Here is a 16,358-nt window from a genome sequence, read left to right as displayed (position 1 = left end):
GCTCTGTTCCTTACCTATTGGCCATAACTGAGGGCCAATCAAAGGAGACTAGGAGAGGATAGGGACTGTACTACGTCTGCAGTCTCTGACCATGAAAATGTGATCATGACATTGTCGAAAAGGGGCATGGGTGACCCTAAAATGATGCCCCCCCCTGAAAAAAGTTCTGCGGACGCCCATGTTTACATTGTATTACATTTGTTGATTTGTTTATTGTTTCTCCAATAAATTTTGTACTTTTATAATATTACTACCTTGCGTCCATTTAAAGCCCCTAACCTTGAGGAATCTTGTTCTTTATGATATGCCGGGATGGGACGCATAGGCAACCTAGTCGGCTAGATGAGGCAAAGCCCTATCATTACAGTCCTAGACTATAGGCTGTTGGCATAGAACTATTCCATTCATGATCCAGAAATTAGCACTAAGCAGCCAGTAAGTTGTGTTCTCTGAGTTTGTTTAAAGCAGAACTCCTGCCTAAAATAACAAGAAAACAACTGGTAGCCCATTATTGACCTTGTAAAGTAACTCAAAGGAAGATGCAAAGAGGCGGGCAAGGCAAAAACAATACTTGTCTTGGATCAGGTGAAGCTGATCGGGAGGCAAAGTGAGATTCAAAGCTTTGGATTTGGGCTCATTGGCCCATAGGTTGGAAGTGAGTTTGAATTCAAAGAGGACCACAAGAAGGTTAGGAAGAATGGTACGAAGGGAGGAAATGGCCATTAAAATGTTGTCTGTGAATAGCATCAGTTTGTGATGCTCCCCAGCTATCTGGAGGCCTTGAATGTTTGGATTTGCCCAGATAGCAGCCACCAGGGACTCATGTGGGGTGATCAGAAACACTGTGGCTGTATCCACTGCTCTGGTGACACTGGGACAGGTGTGATGGCAATCAGTAACTCTGTTGACATTTTTAACTGGTCTGGTGATATTGGGAATGGTGTGAAGGCAACCAGGAACATTGATTCCATCTTCCACTGGTCTGGTGACACCTGGACTGCTGTGGCAGTGATTAGCAACACTGTTGCTGGCATACACTGGTCTGGTGACACTGGGACTGGTGTGGTGGGGATCATGAATATTATTAATGGGTGCATTTGTCGGTCGTGGCAGTAATCAGGAACACTGTTACTGACTTCACAAGCTCTGATGACACTTTACTAATGTGGTAGGGATCAGGGACACCGTTGTTGGCTGCACTGGCTCTGGTGACACTGTCACTGGTGTGGCTAGTGATCAGGAACATTGTTGCTTAATGCACTGTTCTGGTAACACTGGGATTGGTGTGGATGTGGTCAGGAACAATTCTATTAGCTGCACTACCTCTGACGACACTTTACTGGTGTGTTACTGGCTTTCACTGGTCTGCTCACACTGGCCCTGGTGGGGCAGCAGTCAAAAACACTGTTGTTGGTTGCATGGGTCTGGCAACACTGGGACAGGTGTAGCAGCAATCAGGAAAACTTTTGCCAGCTTTCATTTGTCTGGTGGGACTGGGACTGGTGTGGCAGTGCTAAGACAAACAAAATAGGGGAGAGGAGGCACCCCATCTTGTGCCGCGACAAAATATAAAAGGGTCTGAAATAAAGCCTGCATACTTCAATGTGGCTGAGGGTAGGGCATAGAGAGCAGAATCCCCATTCTGGAAGGCAAATAGTCTCAGGCCTGGTTCACACCCATGCAGGTTGAAGTTTACATATTCCGGATGCATTTTGCGTTTTTTTGATACAAATTTTTGATCCATTGAAGTCTATGGAACCAAAAACCAGCAAAAAGTCCCTGGCTCTTTCCATAAAATGCACAGATGTGAACGTGATCCATAGGAAACAATGTTAAATGGACTGTGGTGTGTTTCTGCAAAACTGAAAATGCACTAAAAACTGCATAGGTGTGAACCAGGCCTCAAGAGACAGTGTTGAAGGCCTTGTGGACATCCATGGATAAGGCTGGATTCACACCTATGCATTTTTAGTGCTTTTTGCATTTTGCAGATTTGCACTACAGTCCATTTAACATGGTTTCCTATGGAACATGTTCTGTAGTGCAAATCTGCAAAATGCAAAAAGCACTAAAAATGCATAGGTGTGAATCCAGCCTTAGGCTGGATTCACACCTATGCATGTTGCTTTTGAGCGTTTTTGGAGTTTTTTTTGTTTGATGCTTGCCACGTTTTTGAGCAGCGTTTTTGTAGCGTTTTACAGCGTTTTTGCGGCATTTTTGCCGCGTTTTGCGTTTTTTTTTTACAGTTTAAAAAAAATAAATAAATAAAATAAAAAAAAAACGGCAAAAACGCATCAAAAACGCACCAAAAACGCTGTAAAAACGCTGCAAAAACGGTGCACATGCGTTTTTGATGCTTGTCCATTGAATTGTATTACATGCAAAATGCTGCATTTTGCATGAAAAAAAGTCCCTGACCCTTTCCAAAAATGCAGAGATACAAAAAGGCATTGATGTGAACATGTTCCATAGGAACCCATGTTAAAAAATTCCCGTGCATTTCTGCAAAATGCAAAATGCATCAAAAAACGCGCTAGTGTGAATGGAGCCTTAGGCTGGATTCACACCTATGCATGTTGCTTTTGAGCGTTTTTGGAGTTTTTTTTGTCATGCTTGCCACGTTTTTGAGCAGCGTTTTTGTAGCGTTTTTACAGCGTTTTTGCGGCGTTTTTGCCGCGTTTTGCGTTTTTTTTTGTTTTGTTTTTTTGCAGTTTAAAAAAAAAAAAAAAAAACGGCAAAAACGAATCAAAAATGCATCAAAAATGCTGTAAAAACGCTGCAAAAACGGTACACATGCGTTTTTGATGCTGGTCCATTGAATTGTATTACATGCAAAACGCTGCATTTTGCATGAAAAAAAGTCCCCGACCCTTTCCAAAAATGCAGAGCTACAAAAAGGCATTGATGTGAACATGTTCCATAGGAACCCATGTTAAAAAATTCCCATGCATTTCTGCAAAATGCATCAAAAACGCATTAGTGTGAATAGAGCCTCTATTCACACTAATGCATTTTTTCATGCATTTTGCATTTTGCAGAAATGCATGGGAATTTTTTAACATGGGTTCCTATGACATGTTCACATCAATGCATTTTTGTGCCTCTGTGTTTTTGGAAAGGGTCGGGGACTTTTTTTCATGCAAAATGCAGCCTTTTGCATGTAATAGAATTCAATGGACCCGCATCCAAAACGCAAGTACAGCATTTTTGCAGAGTTTTTACTGCGTTTTTGCCGCATTTTTGGAGCGTTTTGCGTTTTTGTTTCTTTCTTTTTTTTTACACTGTATACAGTATAAAAAAAAACACTGTAAAAAAAAAAAAGAAAAGAAAAAAAGCAAAACGCAAAAACGCATGTTCAAAAACACGGCAAGCACCGCAAAAAGCACTGCAGAAACTCTCAAAAGCAACATGCATAGGTGTGAATCGAGCCTTAGTTAGGATTTGTATGTCGAGATGGCCCAATAATTGATAGCCTTAAAGAGAAGATAAAACGCAGCTTTTTCTGCAATATTCATTTTTCTTCCACTTTTTTATTAAGAGGACATGTAAATGAGGTAGAACACATTGTCATCCAAACATTAAGGCAGAATTAGAAGCAAAGAAAATTGGATACTTTCAAGAGTAGACACATTACATAAAATAGATTATGGCAATCAATGAACAAGATCATCTAATGACAGTCACGGACATGGAATTTTGCAGGGCTGCTTATGAATATCAGCTGTGTAGGAGATTGTCATAAGAGGGCTTGTAGGGTCATAGCAATTGAGCTTCAAAAATCTGATTCAATGGTGTCTGCAAAACTGGAGGTAAAGCCGGAGCAAAACTTTTGAGAAAGGAGTAGGTAGAGAAAAGGCTCCCTTTCACACATAGTGCTAGGGACAAGTAGAGAAGGAATAGAAAGGAGGGTTGAGGAAAAGAGAAATAAAGGTTAGAGGTTTAGCACCCTCCTAGGTAGACTGTTAGATAGGTAAATGTAGTTTTGGCTCCTCTGCAACTAGTGGAGCAGCTTGTGATTATTTTGGGACTGTTCTGGGTTCCACTGGTTTGAGATTTGACTGCTTTCCCCTGCCATCTGGAGGATTCTGGAATGTAGTGGGCTGGGAGAGTCATATCGGAAATCAGAATATTTATGCGGTCCCAGCCAATCACTAAGGAAATGTGCCCAGTAGGTGGATGGGGTAGCACATAAATAGCCTGAAGCTTAGGACAGTGGGATCCTTGTCCAGGAGGAGACATTCCCAGTCTGAAGGTCTCCCATCCTTTTGGGCAGTCCAACTGTGGTTCTATGTGTGCTCGTCAAGGTCCCAGCTATGCTAGAGCTGAGGGGCCTGTTCTGCTGAAACTTGGTGGAACTGATTGGGGGATTTTGCTGAGGATCTGGTCTGGAGAGTTCACAGGAGAAATGTCTGGCTGATATTGCAAAGAGACATCCAAATATCCAGGGACATAGTGAGTACAGGCCTTTGGGTAAGATCCTAGTGACTGTGTGCTGCTAATATGCATTTTGTCATCAGTGTCAGAGCTTGCTTGAATTGGGACATTATCTATGGCATCTCCAGTGTTGTTCAACCCACTTAGTTGCTGCTAGAGGGGCCATACTAAGGGGTTAGGACAAAGTAAAGAGTGTCCTCATGTTACTACATTGTCCGGCTGGAGTATCCCACAGCTTCCCTGCACCCTATCCAAGTTTAACTTTAAATAAAGCATCAAAAAGATACCCCTAGTCTGTTCATTCAGCCAGAAGAGTGACTGTGTGCCTGGCTGCCGCTAATTTTTTTCAAACAGGCTGAAGATCATCTTTAAGGATAGCTGTTAGTTTCTCATTGATAAGTGTGCCCTGTATACGGCTCTTGACCTCCATTCCCAGTGTAGAATATTGTCAATGGGTTTATGTAGGAAAGCTTCCCAAAAGTCCTTACGAAGAATGACTCGGAGGACTGTATTGACCATGGTATATACCCCAATCTACAAGTGTTTGACTTTGGGATATGTCCACCAAATATGCTTTATATCCCCCAGGTCTGAGCACCCCCAAAAACACATAGAGATAAGGTAAGCATTTAGGGATTCTGGCGGGGGTGTAATGCCATCATGACCGCAGTACTTTGTAAGAATTTTCCAAAGATAGCAGTTGAATAAGGCCATCCATATTTTGTTCCAGTCTTCAGGGGGGAGAGCCGTGTTCAAAGTTCAGTTCCCACCGCGAGCAATATAGTGGACCTCTAGTATAGGAGTTGGCCAAGATCGAGGAATATAGCAAAAATAGTAAGTCCTGAGTCATTGGGCAAGAATTGCATTTCGATTTTAACGCTGTCATCTTCTTAGACCAATCATGGTTTTTAGTTAATGACTCCAGTAGATAGTAGCTCTAAAGATTGTGGAATAGTTCAGTATTGGGAATGTCGTGGCAATCTTTCAGTTGTTAAAATGTATAATACCATAATCTGGTAGAGAATGTATAATAGTGAAGCCTATTGTGTACCACTATTGTTAACATAGAGGGTTTTCCAACCATGTGGGGACAGGGGGAGTTAAAAAATTGTAAGAGTGGGAGGCGGGGAGATATCAGACCTGCCAAATATTTAATGGAGTCCCAAATAGTAAGCATGTGGGCCAGTATTGTGTTAGAGGTTTGGAGCAGAATGAGGGGGGGGGGATCCAAATGAGGGAGGAAACAGGAACAGGGTCAATATCGAGCCCATCTATCAAAATCCACATAGGCGCATCGTGGCCTGACTGCAAATGGCCTAGGGGGGCTATCTGAGAGGCTTTATAACTATTGGGAACACCAAGCCCTCCTCTGACATTTGTTATATATAGAAAATGCCTCAATCAGGAAAAAAATCATTAAGGCCACTAGGTGGCCCTGATGATATAGAACCAACATATATTAGAGAAAATACGGTGATTTTTTTATTTTAATTTTATCTAAATGTGTGCCTGTTTGACACAGACATTTTATACATGGACTCCAAAATGTTTTTTGGCAGCCAAATTGAGATGCTACCTGATTTATTTTTGTTGCATGCTACCATTAACATAGTATAACTTTTAAAAAATATATTTACAAATTGCTGCTTATTTATTTGTTCATAAAATGTATAAAAATCCTATTGTAGCTTTCGTCTTCTATGGGATGTTAAAGTGTCTCCAATTTTGCAGTCAAATGTGACTACAAATATATATATAAATATATACAATATGTGTCTGTTATGTGTTCTATTTAAACATCATACCAAAAAAAAAAAGTTTGGGCTTTAGACGTACTTTAAATGACATTGCATCTTGATTTATGATAGGCCTTGTGATATCACATTCCCTTCATCCTACACATGATTATATGAGTATTGCTTTACTTTTCATGTACTTCTTTATTTTCTGGAAAATGTACTGATGATATTTAAGTTCACCCAAAGCCAGTTTCAAGTGGGGCTGGTCGGATTGTGTCCTCTGGTAAGATACACCCATGATTTCACCCCACCCACCTTATCCCTTGGAAAGAACACCCCAGAGCATTCATATCTCATTCTGATGGGGGAAAGATCTACAGTGTGGGGAGAAGCATGGAGAGAGTGATCAGGATCAGGACCCAAGCTTCATAAGATCCAGAGGAGTGCAGCTAACCATTGCATGAGGATAGAGTGCAGCAAAGTAAGAGTTTTCCAGTATTCTAAAAGGGTTTTATTAGATATGTAGATGGATTTAGTTTTTCTAATTTATTAAACTGGAAATGAGGCTTATTATTTTACTGATTTCATTTAGTTCTTTCTTTCTTTCTTTCTTTCTTTCTTTCTTTCTTTCTTTCTTTCTTTCTTTCTTTCTTTCTTTCTTTCTTTCTTTCTTTCTTTCTTTCTCTTTTTCTTTCTCTCTTTCTTTCTTTCTTTCTTTCTTTCTTTCTTTCTTTCTTTCTTTCTTTCTTTTTTTCCTTGTTGGATTTTATCACTTTTGGATTCAGGGTATAATTTACCATTTGTTGGATTTAGGGTTATATTATGTCACTTGTTGGATTGAGGTGTACATTTTATAACTTCTTGGATTTAGGTGTATGTTTTGCCACTTGTTGGACTCAGGGGCATACTTTAACATTTGTTAGATTTAGAAGTTAGGTTTAGAGTTAGAAGGGGTATATTTTGTCACTTGCTAGATTTCAGTGTATATTTTGCCACTTGTTGGATTTAAGGAATTTATTTTATTACTTGTTGAATTTAGGGGTAAATTTGGTCACTTGTTGGATTAAGAGGTATATTTTACCACATGTTCGATTCAGGGGTATATTTTACTATTAGTTTAATTTGGGGGTACATGTTATCATTTGTGGGATTTAGGGTTATATTATATGACTTTTTGGATTGAGGTATACATTTTATCACTTGTTGGATTTAAGTGTATATTTTGTCATTTTTTTGGATTTAGGTGTTTTGTCACTTGTATGATTTAGGGGTTTATTATATTGCTTGTTGGATTCAGGGATATACCTTTAAAATTTGTTAAATTTAGGCGTATATTTTGTCACTTGTTGGATTTAGGGTTATATTTTATCATTTGTTAAATTTAGGGGTACATTTGATCACTTGTTAGATTGGGAGGTACATTTTATCTTTTATTCAATTTAGGGATATATGCTGTCACTTTTTAACTGAAGTGTACATTTAATCACTTGTTGGATTTGGGGGTACATTTAATCATTTGCTGTATTTAGGTGTATATTTTGTCACTTGTTGGATTTAGGGGCATATTTTGTCCTTTAGGGGTTTATTTTGTCACTTGTTGGATTTAGGTGTATATTTAACCACTTGTTGGATTTGGGGGTATATTTAACCACTTGTTGGATTTGGGGGTATATTTAACCACTTGTTGGATTTAGGTGTATATTTAACCACTTGTTGGATTTGGGGGTATATTTAACCACTTGTTGGATTTGGGGGTATATTTAACCACTTGTTGGATTTGGGGTGTATATTTAACCACTTGTTGTATTAAGGGGTATATTTTGCCACTTGTTGGCTTTAGGGGTTTATTTTACTATTTGTTGGATTTGGAGTACATTTTATCACTTGTTGGATTTAGAGGTATATTTTACCACATTAGATTAAGGGGTGTATTTTACCATTTGTTGGATTTGGGGGTACATTTTTATCATCTTTTAGATTAGGGGTTATATTATGTCACTTGTTGGATTGAGGTGTACATTGTATCACTTGTTAGATATAAGGTATATTTTATTACATGTTAAAATGTAACCCCAAATCCAACAAAATGGTAAAACATACCCTTGAATCTAACATGTAATAAAATATACCTCATATACAACAAGTGACATAATATAACTCTAAATCTAAAAGATGATAAAATGTACCCCCAAATCCAACAAATTGTAAAATACACCCCTTAATCTAATGTGGTAAAATATACATCTAAATCCAACAAGTGATAAAATATACCCCTAAATGACAAAATATGTCCCTAAATCCAGCAAATGATTACATGTACCCCCAAATCTAACAAGTGATAAAATGCACACATCAATCCAAAAAGTGACAACTTATAACCCTAAATTGAACAAAAGATAAAATGTACCTCCCAATTTAACAAGTGATAAAATGTTCCCCTAAATCCAGCAAATGATAAAAATATAACCCTAAATTTAACAAGTGAAAAAATATATACTCCTAAATCCAACAAGTTACAAAATATACCCCTAAATTTAACAAATTATAAAGTATATCCCTGAATCCAACAAGCGATACAATGAACCCTTAAATAAAAGTAACAAAACACCTAAATCCAACAAATGATAAAATGTACCCCCAAATCCAACAAAATGGTAAAATATAACCCTGAATCTATAATTTGTTGGATTTAGGGTTTTATTATGTCACTTGGATTGAGGTGTACGTTTTATCACTTGTTGGATTTAGGTGTACATGTTATCATTTTTTGTATTTAGCTGTTTTGTCACTTGTATTTAAGGGTTTATTGTATTGCTTGTTGGATTCAGGGATATACGGTATAATTTGTTAAATTTAGGGTTATATTCTATCATTTGTTGGATTTAGTGGTACATTTTATCGCTTGTTATCTTGGGAGGTACATTTTATCTTTTATTCAATTTAGGGTTATATGTTGTCACTTTTTTAATTGAAGTGTACATTTTATCACTTGTTAGATTTGGGGGTACATTTAATAGATTTGGGGGTACATTTAATAGATTTGGGGGTACATTTAATCGTATGTTGGATTTAGGTGTATATTTTGTCACTTGTTGGATTTAGAGGCATCTTTTTTCATTTAGGGGTTTATATTGTCACTTGTTAGATTTAGGTGAATATTTAACCATTTGTTGGCTTTGGGGGTATATTTTGTCGCTTTTTGGATTTACAGGTATGTTTAACCACTTGTTGGATTTAGAAGTATACAGCGCATGAAAATACAGAGGAACCTGAAACACATTTAACAATTAGGGATGATCTGAGCAGTTTTGAATAAATAGATTTTGATACAAAATTACCAATTTCGCAAATTGGTGAAGTTTCATCAAAGGAAATATTTTACATTTCTCTACCTGGGCTGCTTAGGCAACACATGCTTATAGCAGTATTAAACCTAAAATATTCATTTATTGTATTTCAGCTTATCAATGCTTAGATGTGATGGCTGCATTCGTTTTCCCTTTTAAGCTTTTTTTTCCATTTGTTTTCATCTGGTGATCCAGCTAGCAAGTCTGTTGTTTTTCTAAAGAACAAGCTCTTCTCCAAATGTAGCAGTTTAGAGTGTTGAGACAAACCATTTACAACTGACAGGGGTGCTTATAATGATCCGTTTTTATTTATTCATGTAAAATCTTTATCCCAAAAGGAACAAAACTATTGCTGTAACTCATTGGGTAAGGTTCACACTGCTGCGATACGGTTTTGATCCAACTTACAGTGTGATTATGTTGTGCAACTTGGATGCTACTTTGAAATGGTTTGCAAAAATAGTGCTGGAATCTCACCAAAGAAGTACAGGAACCTTTTCCAAAATGTGTTGCATCTATGTGAACGGGCACCACTGAAAACAATGTCATTTCCATTGTCTTGCGATTCTGTGCAACTCAAGTCGCATCTTAAATCGCACCAGTGGGAATGGAGCCTAACTACAGTGTGGGCTGGAGCTTGGTTTCAATTTGTTAGTGTATCTAAATCTGTTAGTACATCTAACACTCCCTTCATTTCATTTACTGCTGTCCAAAGGCGCCCCGTGCTCATTTATCCAGAGTGGGGGCGCTCTAATACAGGAGGTGTATTACTGGCCAGATCACCAGGTGAAAACAGAGGGAAAAGGCTTTAAAAAGAAAATGAATGCAACCACCACATCTAATGATTGGTAATATACCATATTTTTGGTTCCCTCCTCAATAACTCTAACGCATTTCATCAAAACGGCAGACTTTGGTGATATCTCCCAATTTTAACAAAATTTCAGGGAAATGCAAGTTCTTCATTTTGCTCACTTTCAGTAAAGAGATGATAGCAGTGGCGGCTGGTGATCAATATATTGGGGGGCGGGCAGCAAACCAATGCCAACCCCCCCCCCCCCACATGGGAGATGGACAGGAAGGCAGATTACAAGGATCCGAGGTAGGGCTACTGCTCCTCGCTGTAGCTACTCCTCGTTCCAGGGCTGTTGCCTCTCCTCCCAGCCGAACAGAAAATGGATCCTGAGACCCGATTGTCAGGGAGTCCTAAGCCTCGGGACTCAGGACCCGCTTCCTGATTGGCCGGGAGGAGAATCAGGAAGACAATAGCAAATATTAATTCACTATTGCCACACAACTGGGTGGGCTCAGGGCACAGTACTCTGCGCCCCGAGCCCACCCTTTTTGGAAGCCAATTAGAGCCTCAGGCTCTAATCATGTGCTTCAAAAAAAAAAAAACACCATTGAAATCAATGCGTCTGGTGCCCTGGCATGTAGATTAGGGGCCGAGCTTATACTCGGGCCACCACTGGATGATAGGTCAGCTCAATACGTATTTTATCACTAAAATATTGTGAATTTGTACATATCTCTTGCTTTATGGTCAGGGATACAATTTTAAAGCCTTTTTGCCAGCAGGATGTCATGACTCCTGTGGCCAGTAGGCACACTTACACTCTAGTCTAGGGTGAAAACGCTCACTCACTGCCATGTATCTATGGAAAAGCAGTGTTGTCACCCTAGGAAAGGACTACAGAACACCCCCCCTCTATTTCCTCTCATAACATAGTGGGAGCTGCATATAGAGAAAGAACAGGATGTTATCAACTCACAAGGTTTCTGGCAGAATCAGCAGGTGCTGAGCTTATCAAACAGATATAACAAAATGCTTTCAATGGTATATTTACCAGACAAAAAGGAGTTAATTGGAGTAGGGTTCACACCTTAAAGGGGTTGTAAATCCTCATAGTTTTTCACCTTAACGCATTCTATGCATTAACCACTTACGGACCGCCCGCTGTCATTATACAGCGGCTTTTTGAAGAAGAGTATCGTTGTTATGGCAGCAGCTAGCTGCCATAACCCTGGTATCCAATTTTTTAGCGGGCGGTCCGCTTTCAGATAAAAGTGGTCTCTGCGGTGGATTCACCGCAAGATCACTTTTATCAGCGGCCGGAGAGTCCCCCAGTCACGCCGCACTACGGTGCCCTCCGACGCTTACCGGAGCCGCCAGCAACGGTGGAGGCAATCGGATCTCGTCCCCTCTGTGGTATGGAGATGAGTGAGGGGAAGATGGCCCCCACCCGGCTCCATATCATTGCAGGGCGGAAGCGACATCAAAACGTCACTTCTGCCCATCGCTCTTAAAGGGACATTTTTTATTTTTATTTTTTCAAACTAATTTTTTTTTTGTATTGCATTTTAGTGTAAATATGAGATCTGAAGTCTTTTTGACCCCAGATCTCATATTTAAGAGGTCCTGTCATGTTTTATTTCTATTACAAGGGATGTTTACATTCCTTGTAATAGGAATAAAAGTGACACCATTTTTTTTTTTTAAAGAACAGTGTAAAAATAAAGAGTAAAATAAATAAGACAAAAAAAAAATGTAAAATGTTAATGCGCCCCATCCCGCCAAGCTCACATGCAGAACAGAACGCATACGTGAGTAGCGCCCGCATATGAAAACGGTGTTCAAACCACACATGTGAGGTATCGCCGCAATCGGTAGAGTGAGAGCAATAATTCTAGCCCTAGACCTCCTCTGTAACTCAAAACATGCAACCTGTAGTATTTTTTAAACGTCGCCTGTGGAGATTTTAACAGATAAAAGTTTGTCGCCATTCCACGAGCGGGCGCAATTTTGAAGCGTGACATGTTGGGTATCAATTTACTCGGCGCAACATGATCTTTCACATTATTAGAAAAATTGGGCTAACTTTACTGTTGTCCTTTTTTTTCCTAAAAAAGTGCGCTTGTAAGACCGCTTCGCAAATATGGTGTGACAGAAAGTATTGCAACAACCGCTAATATTATTCTCTAGGGTGGTAGAACCCCAAACATTATATATTTTTTTTCTAAGTAATTTTCTAGCAAAAAAAAAAAAAAAAATGATTTTAACTTGTAAACAAGTTTGAAAAATAGACCCGGTCTTAAAGTGGTTAAGGTGAAAAACCTCCTGTCATGCAGCAGCCCCCCAGAGCCCCCTTTTTACTTACTTTTTACTTAGAAGAGGAGGAGCAAGGAGCGCCGCTGGGGGACCCCAGAAGAGAAGGATCGGGGCCACTCTGTGCGCCCGCCGTGTTCCTCGGGACCCGGTGCGCCGCGATGTCCGCCGGGCACCCGCGATTGCCGGTTAACCGGGGCGGACCGTGGATCTGTGTGTGTAAACACACAGATCCACAGCCTGTCAGGTGAGAGGAGAGCGATCTGTGTTCCCAGAACGGAGGAACACTGATCGGTCTCCTCACCTTGTACGTCCCCTCCCCCTACAGTTAGAATCATTCCCTAGGAAACATATTAACCCCTCCCCGCCCCCTAGTGGTTAACCCCTTCACTGCCTGTCACATTTACACAGTAATCAGTGCAATTTTATAGCATTGATCGCTGTATAAATGTGAATGGTCCCAAAAATGTGTCAAAAGTGTCCGATGTGTCCGCCATAATGTCGCAGTCACGAAAAAAAATCGCGATCGCCGCTAAAAAAATAAATAAATATATTTTTTTTAAAAACGCCATAAATCTATCCCGTATTTTGTAGACGCTATAACTTTTGCGCAAACCAATCAATATACGCTTATTGCGATTTTTTTTACCAAAAATATGTAGAAGAATACGTATCGGCCAAAACTGAGGAAAAAATTAGTTTTTTTTTTTAAAAATTGGGATATTTATTATAGCAAAAAGTAAAAAATATTGTGTTTTTTTCAAAATTGTCGCTCTTCTATTGTTTATAGCGCAAAAAATAAAAACCGCAGAGGCGATCAAATACCACCAAAAGAAAGCTCTATTTGTGGGGAAAAAAGGATGTCAATTTTTTTTGGGTACAATATTGCACGACCGCGCAATTGACGTTTAAAGTGCGACAGCGCTGAAAACTAAAAATTGGCCTGGGAAGGAAGGGGGTGAAATTGCCCGGTATTGAACCGGTTAAACAAACCTTTACATATCCTTTAACTGCTACATGGGAACAAATGTGTTTATTAAGTCCTACTGTGGGTTCATCTGATGTCTTCCATAGTGCTCAGAGCATCCATGGGTTGAGTGCAGGGGTTAGCAGAATATTTCTAATTTGCTGAAAAAAATATTTGTAATTTTCCTGAAAAAATAAATTCACGTGATTTACAAAGAGATCCATGAGGTTAATTTACTAAAACTGCAGAGTGCAAAATCTAGTGCAGTCCAAAAAAAAAAAAACATCTGGAAGCTGATTGGTTTCTATGCAGAGCTGCACCAGATTGTGCCCTCGCCAGCTTCAGTAAATCAACCCCAATGTAATAAATAACTAATGGAAGGGTCTCCCTGTATCTTCATGTCCCTCTTTAACTTTGCCTTGTTTGCTATAATTAGAAGTGAGTGGATTGAATTAGCCGTCAGAAAAAGATTTACGGAAATTCTCAATTATGCTCCTCAAACTGCTTAAAGCGCAACTTCAGTCATTTTTCCATTTATTAAATCTTCTGCCCTTGTTGTTTTAACTTTGGATAGTAAAACATTTTTTTTTCTGCCAGTAAATACATTATACAGCCCACTTCCTGTTTCTTGTCTGGTCATTAGCCTAGCCCCCTCCCATCCACGCTATAGCCGAAAGACGGCTGCAGCGCGGACCTAATTTGCCGGGAGGACGTCGTGCTTGAGCGGCCTGCACGCCCCCTGCCTGCGCACGGCACGCTCTGTGATCAGCAAGTCTATGAGACTCAGGTGATCACAGATCGGAGTAAGAGGTCAATCCCGACCCCTTACCACGTGATCAGCTGTCAGCCAATCACAGCTGATCATGTGATGTAAACAGAGCCGGTAATCGGCTATTTTTTCTTCTCATGCTAAAAAAAAAAAGCCAATCACCGGCGGCTGTGAGAGGGACATCAGTCCCGATCGTGGAGGCTTTTGTGCCACCTACCAGTGCCCACCAGCGCCACCCATCAGTGCCCACAGTGTCACCTATAAAAGTCACCACCAAAGTGCCTCATCACCAGTGCTGCCTATCAATACCACCTACCAGTGCCCATCAGTACCACCTACCAGTGCCCATCAGTACCACCTACCAGTGCCCATCAGTGCCACCTACCAGTGCTAATCAGTGACACCTATCGATGCCCATCAGTGACATCTATCAGTGCCACCCATCAGTGCCACTCATCAGTGCCACCCATCAGGGCCCATCAGTGCCATGTTATCAGTGCCCATCAGTGCCATCTTATCAGTGTCGCCGTATCTGTGCCTATCAGTGCAGCCCATCAGTGCCCATCAGTGCAGCCTCATCGGCGTATATCAATGAAGGAGAAAAATTACCCATTTGCAAAATTTTATAACAGACTATGAAACGTTTTTTTTTTTTTCAAAAATTTCTGTCTTTTTTTGTTTGTTTAGCAAAAAATAAAAACCCAAGTGGTGATTAAATGGCACCAAAAGAAAGCTCTATTTGTGTGAAAAGAATGATAAAAATTTCATTTGAGTACAGTGTTGTATGACCGCGCAATTGTCATTCAAAATGAGACAGCGCTGAAAGCTAAAAATTGGTCTGGGCAGGAGGGGGGTTTAAGTGCCCGGCAAGCAAGAGGCTAGGTTTATGACATCACGCACAGCTCTCTCTCTCACTCTTGTGAGGGTTTGCCAGGAAGGGAGGAGGGATGATTCATAAGAGGGACAATGAGAGCTGCAGAACTGGAGGTGTGCCTCTGTGGGTCTGTGTAATTCCAGGAAGTGAACAGGCAGCAGCTTCAGCTGCCCACAGTTAAAATGGATGCAGCCAGACTCAGTGGAGGGAGATTTCTGCAGCATATTCGGCAAGTATAGAATCACAGTATATATAAAATAATATGAAAAGTGGTTGGAGGGAAGCTTCAGAATGGCAAAGATGTTTTTATTACAAATTATGTGAGCAGACTGCAGATCCTCTTTAAAGAGGAAGTAAACTCCCCTGGTTTGTTTGTACCTATAGGTGAGCCTATAATAAGGCGTAGCTGTAGGTACTGTAAATCTCTCCTAAACTTGCACCGTTTAGGAGAGATTTACTGTATACACCTCCGATGACATCATCGACGCATGCGCTCTGAAGGAACGGCCGCCTGTGCTGTTTCTTTAGAGCCGTGTGCCGTGACCGGCGGCTCTCGCGGGAGTGACATTGACGCGGTATTGGCCAGTCACAGCGCTCGGAGCCCCCCGAACCCGGAAGAAACGCCATGGAAGATGTCAGCCATCTCAGCAGTGTGCAGGCGCTGCTGCAGGGCTTCGATCTAAGGTAAGTATTTTAGTGTAGCTGCTGACTTTTTTAATCAGACACTTACCTGTCCCACGGTCCAGCGATGTGGGGGAATGAGGCCCCGTTCCTCTCCCTCTACTCTCTGCGGTGCCGAGATTGGCACTGAGCATGCGCGAGCCGCGCTGCGCACTGTGACTGGCAGGACAATCATCTGGGACCTGTGCCGTGTCCCAGATGATTGCCGGGAGGGAGGGGGGAGAGGTGAACTTCCTTCCGGCGCCGCGGTGCCCTGGGAGGAAGTGGGAGCTGGAACCCTCTAAAAAGAGGGTATTCGCTCCCCTCCCGAAAAAATGTGGCATGTCAGGGGGTCACCTTCCCTTAAAGCGGAAGTTCCTTTTTTGGGTCGAACTCCGCTTTAAAAAAAAACAAAAAAAACATTGAAATCTATGTGTCCGGTGCCCTGCATGTAGATTAGTG

At 40.7% G+C, this 16,358-nt stretch overlaps 1 protein-coding gene across 4 annotated transcripts in view; it reads left to right on the top strand.

The window, feature by feature from the left end:
- Positions 1-16,358, top strand: part of GJA5 (gap junction protein alpha 5) — a 138,584-nt gene that overhangs the window by 37,197 nt on the left and 85,029 nt on the right. For 2 of the 4 annotated variants that reach the window (XM_073617297.1, XM_073617298.1), the window contains exon 1: positions 6,497-6,654. The exons of the other annotated variants lie outside the window; for them this stretch is intronic. The gene's annotated coding sequence lies outside the window, so the exon portion shown is untranslated. Of the gene's footprint in view, positions 1-6,496; positions 6,655-16,358 lie in introns of those variants that run through there. 4 annotated transcript variants of the gene reach the window in all.

Source organism: Aquarana catesbeiana, linkage group LG02 (genome assembly GCF_042186555.1).
Source record: "Aquarana catesbeiana isolate 2022-GZ linkage group LG02, ASM4218655v1, whole genome shotgun sequence".
In the NCBI taxonomy this organism is placed as follows: domain Eukaryota; kingdom Metazoa; phylum Chordata; class Amphibia; order Anura; family Ranidae; genus Aquarana; species Aquarana catesbeiana.
The sequence above is the reverse complement of the archived record's forward strand: the minus strand, read 5'-3'. Positions and strand labels throughout refer to the sequence as shown.